We start from the raw sequence: 8,250 nt of genomic DNA, 5'->3' as shown, positions 1-8,250 counted from the left end.
TGCTTATTCCAGTGCATGTCTTTCTCGGTTTGTTTGTCTGAATCTATGTATTTGTATGTGATTCACACTCTCTTTGCCTGTGTGGGTCTGGGTGGGTGTTTGCGTGTCCCAGTGTTTGTCTTTGCTGGTTTGTATGTCTGAAGTGTCTGTCTTTCTCGGTTTGTATATGTGTATCTATGTATTTGTATGTGTCTCTCACTCCTTTTGTTTGTGTGTCTGGGCGGGTGTTTGTGTATTCCACTGCATGTCTTTCTCGGTTTGTAAGTCTGAATCTATGTATTTGAATGTGTTTGACACTCTCTTTGTTTATTTGTCTGGGTTGGTTTTTGCAAGTGCCAGTGTTTGTCTTTGATGGTTTGTATATCTGAAGTGCCTGTCTTTTTCGGTTTGTATGTTTGAATCTATGTGTTTGTAGGTGTCTCTCACTCTTTTTGCTTGTGTGTTTTGGCGGGTGTTTGCATTTCCCACAGTCTGTCTTTGTTTGTTTGTATGTCTAAAGTGTTTGCCTTTCTCGGTTTGTTTATCTGAATCTATTCATTTATATTTGTTTCTCACTGTCTTTGTCTGGTTGTCTGGGCTGGTGTTTGATTATCCCAGTGTATTTCTTTCACTCTTTTTATGTCTAACTCTATGTATTTGTGTGTGTCTCTCACTCTCTTTCCCTCTGTGTATGTTTGGGCAGGTGTTTGCTTGTCCTACTGCCTGTCTTTCTCGGTTTCTCTGCCTGAATCTATGTATTTGTATGTGTCTCTCACTCTTTTTGTTTGTGTGTCCGGGCGGGTGTTTGCTTATTCCGGTGCATGTCTTTCTCGCTTTGTGTGTCTTAATCTATGTATTTGTATGTGTTTCACACTCTCTTTGTCTATTTGTCTGGGTTGGTGTTTGTAACTCCCAGTGTTTGTCTTTGTTGGTTTGTATGTCTGTTGTTTCTGTCTTTCTCGGTTTGTATGATTGAATTTATATATTTGTATGTGTCACTGACTCTCTTTGCTTGTGTGTCCGGGCGGGTGTTTGCTTATTCCAGTGCATGTCTTTCTCGGTTTGTGTGTCTGAGTCCACGTATTTGTATGTGTTTCTCCCTCTCTTTGCCAGTGTGTGTGGGCTGGTGTTTGCTTATCCCTGTGCATGTCTTTCTTGGTTTTTATGTCTGAATCTTTGTATTTGTATGTGTCTCTCACTCTTTTTGCTTGTGTCTTTGGGCGTGTGTTTGCTTGTCCCATTACCTGTCTTTCTCGGTTTGTATGTCTGAATCTATGTATTTGTATGTGTCTCTCACTCCTTTTGCTTGTGTGTTTGGGCGGGTGTTTGCTTGTCCCACTGTCATTCTTTCTTGGTTTGTATGTCTGAATCTATGCATTTGTTTGTGTTTCATACTCTGTTTGTATGTTTGTCTGGGCTGGTTATTGCAAGTCCTAGAATTTGTCAATGTTATCCGACGTATTCCACAAATGTTATCAATAAAGAATGTTAATAAAGAATTTTTTCAATTTGATACTTAAATTATGTCGTCTTTCTCGGTTCGTGTATCTGAATCTCTGTATTTGTATGTGTTTCCCACTCTCTTTGTCTGTTTGTCTGGGTTGTTGTTTGCAAGTCCCAGTGTTTTTCATTGTTGGTTTGTATCTCTGAAGTGTCTGTCTTTCTCGGTTTGTGTGTATGAATCTATATATTTGTTTGTGTTTCTCGCTATTTTTGCTTGTGTGTCCTGGCGGGTGTTTGCTCATTCCAGTACATGTCTTTCTCTGTTTGTGTGTCTGAATCTATGTATTTGTATGTGTTTCACACTCTCTTTGTCTGTTTGTCTGGGTTGGTGTTTGCAAGTCCCAGTGTTTGTCTTTGTTGGTTTGTATGTCTGAAGTGTCTGTCTCTCTAGGTTTGTATATGTGAATTAATATATTCGTATGTGTCTCTCACTCTTTTTGCTTGTGTGTCTTGGCGGGTGTTTGCTAATTCCAGTGCACGTCTTTCTCGGTTTGTGCGGGTGAATCCACGTATTTGTATGTGTTTCTCCCTCTCTTTTACAGTGTGTATGGGTAGGTGTTTGCTTATCCCAGTGCATGTCTTTCTCGGTTTGTATTTCTGAATCTATGAATTTGTATGTGGGTCTCACTCTTTTTGCTTGTGTGTTTGGATGGGTGTTTGTTTGTTACAGTCCATGTTTTTCTCAGTTTGTATGTCTGAATCTATGTATTTGTATGTGTTTCTCACTCTCTTTGACTGTGTGTGTCCGGGTCGTTGTTTGCTTATCGCAGTGTCTATCATTCTCGGTTTGTATGTCTGAATCTTTGTATTTGTATGTGTCTCTCACTCTTTTTTCTTGTGTGTTTGGGCGCGTGTTTACTTGTCCCACTGCCTGTCTTTCTCGGTTTGTATTTCTGAAGCTATGTATTTGTATGTCTCTCTAACTCTTTTTGTCTGTTTGTCAGGGTTGGTGTTTACTTATCCCAATGCCCGTCTTTCTCGGTTTGTATGTTTGAATCTATGTATTTGTATGTGTATCTCACTCTTTTTGCTTGTGTGTTTGGGCGGGTGTTTGCTTGTCCCACTGCCTGTCTTTCTCGATTTGTATGTCTGAATCTATGTATTTGTTTGTGTTTCACACTCTCTTTGTCTGTTTGTCTGGGTTGGTGTTTGCAAGTCACAGTGTTTGTCTTTGTTGGTTTGTATGTCTGAAGTGTCTGTCTTTCTCGGTTTGTATTTCTGAATCTATATATTTGTATGTGTCTCTCACTCTTTTTGCTTGTGTGTCTGGGCGGGTTTTTGCTTATTCCAGTGCATGTCTTTCTCTGTTTGTGCGTCTGAATCCACGTATTTGTATGTGTTTCTCCCTCTCTTTGCCAATGTGTGTGGGCAGGTGTTTGCTTATCCCAGTGCATGTCTTTCTCGGTTTGTATTTCTGAATCTATGTATTTGTATGTGGGTCTCACTCTTTTTGCTTGTGTGTTTGGGTGGGTGTTTGCTTATTCCAGTCCTTGTCTTTCTCAGTTTGTATGTCTGAATCTATGTATTTGTATGTGTTTCTCACTCTCTTTGACTGTGTGTGTTTGGGAGGATGTTTGCTTATCGCAGTGTCTGTCTTTCTCGGTTTGTATGTCTGAATCTTTGTATTTGTATGTGTCTCTCACTCCTTTTGTTTGTGTGTCTGGACGGGTGTTTGTTTATTCCACTGCCTGCCTTTCTCGGTTTGTATGTCTGAATCTATGTATTTGAATGTGTTTGACACTCTCTTTGTTTGTTTGTCTGGGGTGGTTTTTGCAAGTCCCAGTGTTTGTCTTTGATGGTTTGTATATCTAAAGTGCCTGTCTTTCTCGGTTTGTATGTTTGAATTTATGTTTTTGTATGTGTCTCTCACTCTTTTTGCTTGTGTGTCTGGGCGGGTGTTTGCTTATCCCACAGTCTGTCTTTGTTGGTTTGTATTTCTTAAGTGCCTGTCTTTCTCTGTTTGTATGTCTGAATCTATTTATTTGTGTTTGTCTCTCACTGTATTTGTATGTCTCTCTCTCACTCTTTTTGTCTGTTTTGACAGGGTTGGGGTTTGCTTATCCCATTGCCTTTCTTTCTCGGTTTGTATGTCTGGATCTATGTATTTGTATGTGTCTCTCCCTCCTTTTGCTTGTGTGTTTGGGCGGGTGTTTGCTTGTCCCACTTTCTTTCTTTCTCGGTTTGTATGTCTGAATCTATGTATTTGTATATGTTTGACATTTTCTTTGTCTGTTTGTCTGGGTTGGTGTTTGCAAGTCCCAGTGTTTGTCTTTGATAGTTTTTATATCTGAAGTGCCTGGTTTTTTCCGGTTGTAAGCTTGAATCTATGTGTTTGTATGTGTCTCTCACTCTTTTACTTGTGTATCTGGGGGGTGTATGCATATCCCACTGTCTGTCTTCGTTGGTTTGTATGTCTAAAGTGCCTGTCTTTCTCTATATTATTGTCCGAATATACGTATTTGTATTTGTCTCTCACTCACCTTGCCTGTGTGTCTCGGTAGGTTTTTGCTTATCCTAGTGCCTGTTATTCTCTATTTGTATGTCTAAATCTATGTATTTGTATGTGTCTCTCCCAATCTTTGTCTGTGTGCGTCTGGGCAGGTGTTTGCTTCTCCCAGTGCCTGTCTTTCTCGGTTTGTGTGTTTGAATCTATGTATTTGTATGTGTCTATCACTCTTTTTGCTTGTCTGTTTGGGCGGGTGTTTTTTTTGTCCCACTACCTATCTTTCTCGGTTTATATGTCTTAATCTATGTATTTGTACGTGTTTCATACTAGCTTTGTCTGTTTGTCTGGGTTGGTGTTTGCAAGTCCCAGTGTTTGTCTTATTTTGGTTTGTATGTCTGAAGTTTCTGTCTTTCTCGGTTTTTAAGTGTGAATCTATGTATTTGTATGTGTATCTCACTCTTTTTGCTTGTGTGTCTGTGTGGGTGTTTGCTTGTTCCAGTGCATGTCTTTCTCGGTTTGTGTGTCTGAATCTATGTATTTATATTTGTTTCACACTCTCTTTGTCTGTTTGTCTGGGTTGGTGTTTGCAAGTCCCAGTGTTTTTCTTTGTTAGTTTGTATGTCTGAAGCGTCTGTCTTTCTTGGTTTTTATGTTTGAATCTATTTATTTGTATGTGTCTCTCATTATTTTTGCTTGTGTGTCCGGGCGGGCTTTGCTTTTTCCAGTCCATGTCTTTCTCGGTTTTTGTGTCTGAATCTACGTATTTGTATGTGTTTCTCAACCTCTTTGCCAGTGTCTGTGGGCTGGTGTTTGCTTATCCCAGTGCATGTCTTTCTCGGTTTGTATTCCTTAACCGCTCTCCGAAACTATACCTAGTGGAGGAAAATAGTACCCTCATTTTTAATATTATTAAACAGTTTTAAGAAAATAAACGAGTATATTCAAAAAGTCATTTCGTTAGCCGAAATTTACATTAGGAGAAAAATAAGGCCTCTTAGGCGTTATTTGTAAGCCCAAACTCATCAAATCACTAAATCCAGTTACTAAATTTGTCCAACATTCTCTTCATTTCTCTCAATCTCTCTTAATCTCTCTCAATCTCTCTTAATCTCTCTCAATCCCATCTCAATCTGTTTCGCTCAAATCATCCTCTAAAATGTCTCAAACTGTTTCTCCCAAATAATCTCTAAAATGTCAATTAATTTGTTTCACCCAAATAATCCCCTAAACGTAATTTCTGAATGTTCCTTTGTTTTGGCATCCCTGCACTGTCACATTTAAAATTCCCAGGAAACAATTCCCGCGTTAAATATATTCAATCTGTCTTAATCTCATTGTGTCTCGTTTGAATTTCTGAAAATTATCTAATATGTCCTAGTTACACTATTAAGGCTTCGAAATAATAATTCCTGAATTTATCGCTAAGCCTAAAGAAAATGAAGCCTTATTAAAATATAATTTCTATCTCTTTAGAGTACCGCATAATTCCTGGAAATCAAGTGACGTCATTCCCGTCTGTATTCAAAGTCCCTATGATTTGTCTAGAAAGAGACGTGTGATCTTGTACAGTTAGACTCGTTATAGATGGCAGCAGAGGTGTCCCCTTCAAATTGAATAATGGGTTCCTACTCATATAAGGCTTTTAAAGAATGCGTTGTCGTAGTAACTTCAAAAAAGGCTCATTCGATTGAAAATTCAAAAGGCTAGTGCCCTTTTTAATAGTCGAAAGTGAATGGAGGGAAACTAACCCCCTCCCACGCCCACCTTTTCCCCAAACACATCCAATCAAAATTTTGGGATAGCCATTTTGTTTCACGCAGTTTAAAGTTCAGGAAATCTTACCTTTGAGCAGGACACTCCACCCACAGTCTTCAGGAGAAGGGTTATAAGTTATGCCCTGGGGACACATAAGGTTTTTATTGGAATTTTTGTCGTAGAAGCATGAAAAGGGGCTCATTCAATTGGACATTCAAAGGGATAGTGCCCTTTTTGATAGTCGAAAGCGATTTGAGGGTAACTAACCCCCCTCTCACGCCAATCTTTTTCCCAAATACATACAATCAAAATTTTTAGATAGCCATTTGTTTCAACGTTGTTGAAAGTTTTGGAAATTATGTCTTTGTGAATGACAACCCTCGCCCCAAAGCCCTCAGGGCAAGGGTTATAAGTTATGCCCTGGGGGCATATAAGGCTCTTATTGAACGCCTAGTCGTAGAAATTTCAAAAATGGCTCATTCGATTGCAAATTAAAAGGGCTAGTGCCTTTTTAATAGTGGAAAGGTATTGGAGAGTGACTTATGCCCCTCTCACACCCACCATTTTCCCAAACATATCAAATCAAAATTTTGAGATATCCATTTTGTTTAAAGTACTTGAAAGTTTTGGAAATTAGGTCTTTGAGGATAATAACCCCTTTCAGAGCCCTCAGGGCAATGGTTATAAATTACACCCTGGGAGCATATGAGGTTTTTATTGAAAGCTTTGTCGTAGATACTTGAAAAAGGGAGAATGCGATTGAAAATTCAAAGAGCTAGTGCCCATTTTAATAGTCGAAAATGATTGGAGGGCAACTAGACCCCTCTCACGTCCACCTTTTCCCCAAATACATACAATCAAGATTTTGAGATAGCCATTTTTTTCCACGTAGTTGAAAGTTTTGGAAATTATGTCTTTGTGAATGACGACCCCCCCCCCAAAGCCCTCGGGGCAAGGGTTGTAAGTTATGCCATGTGGGCATATGAGGTATTTATAGAGAACGTTGTCGTAAAACTTCAAAAATGGCTCAATAGATTGGAAATTCAAAGGGCTAGTGCCCTTTTTAAATGTTGAAAGTAATTGGAGGGCAACTAACCGTTGTCGTAAAACTTCAAAAAGGATTCATTCGATTGGAAATTCAAAGGGCTAGTGCCCTTTTTAATTGTTGAAAGTAATTTGAGGGCAACTAACCCCCCTCTCACGCCCACCATTTCGCGAAACACATTCAATCAAAATTATGTGATATTCATTTTTTCAACGTAGTTAAAAGTTCTGGGAATTATGTCTTTTAGGAAGAAAATCCCTCAGAGCCCTCAGAACAAGGGGTAAGTTATACCCTGGGGGCATATAAGGTTTTCATAGAATGTGTTGTCGTAGAAGCTTCATGGCCACCTTTTCCCCAACCACATTCAATTAAAATTTTGAGATAGCCATTCTGTTCAACGCAGTTGAAAGTTCTGGAAATTAGGTCTTTGAGGATGAGACTCCCCCCAGAGCCCTCAGGGCTAAGGTTATAAGCTATGCCCTTGGGGCTTACAAGTTTTTTTTTTATAGAAAATGTTGTCTTAGATATATATATATATATATATATATATATATATATATATATATATATATATATATATATATATATATATATATATATATATATATATATATATATATATATATATATATATATATATATATATATATATATATATATATATATATATATATATATATATATATATATATATATATATATATATATATATATATATATATATATATATATATATATATAGAACCGGGAGCCAAGCGGCTTCGCCACAGGGTCCTGGCACGGCTACGTGGAAGGCTTTTACATATGGACTACCATTGTTGCTTGTCTGCTAACTGCTAACAATGTGAGCCTCTTCTGGATGTCATGGCGTCACCATAGGTTCAATACAACTACCCTGGGAAAACACGAAATATTCCTTACAGTTTTGACCTATTTAGATGGGTTTTTTTTGTGGCCGGAAATGTTAATGTACCAGTTTTAAGAAAAAACACAAAAAACTGTCTAGCCGAAATCAAGGCCTCTGCACGGCTACGCGTCAAGCTTGAGTATATTGATTCCCATTGTCGCTTTTCTTCTAACCACAGACAAAGTGAGCCTCCTCTTAACGTCATCGCTTCACCAAACGTTTGATGCAGCCACCCTGGGAAAAAATACCAATTCTACCTTAAGGCTGTGACCTTTTTAGATCGTTTTTGTGGCCAGAAATGTTAATATGCCAGATTTAAGAAAAGGAAACTGTGTAGCCGATTTTGGCAGGCTTTGGCCTGCCAAACACTTGCCATTTGGCAGGCTTTTATATAATGATTCTCATTGTAAGTAGCAGCCTGCAAATGAGTCAGCTTTATTTGTGACTCTTTTCTGGCTGGGGGAATGTAAAGGGTTTCAATGGGTCATTCGGATTCTCGTCACGATTAATGGACCAATCAAATTACTCTTACCTGTATATCCTTCACAGGCTCACATACGCTAAGCTAACACGTTTCTACTTTCTATTCTAGTTTTGTCTTCTGGCCACCGAATT

This window comes from Artemia sp. Qi Xiang Cuo, chromosome 10 (genome assembly GCF_049724085.1).
Source record: "Artemia sp. Qi Xiang Cuo chromosome 10, ASM4972408v1, whole genome shotgun sequence".
NCBI classification, from domain to species: Eukaryota; Metazoa; Arthropoda; class Branchiopoda; order Anostraca; family Artemiidae; genus Artemia; species Artemia sp. Qi Xiang Cuo.
This window is presented reverse-complemented; position numbering follows the sequence as displayed.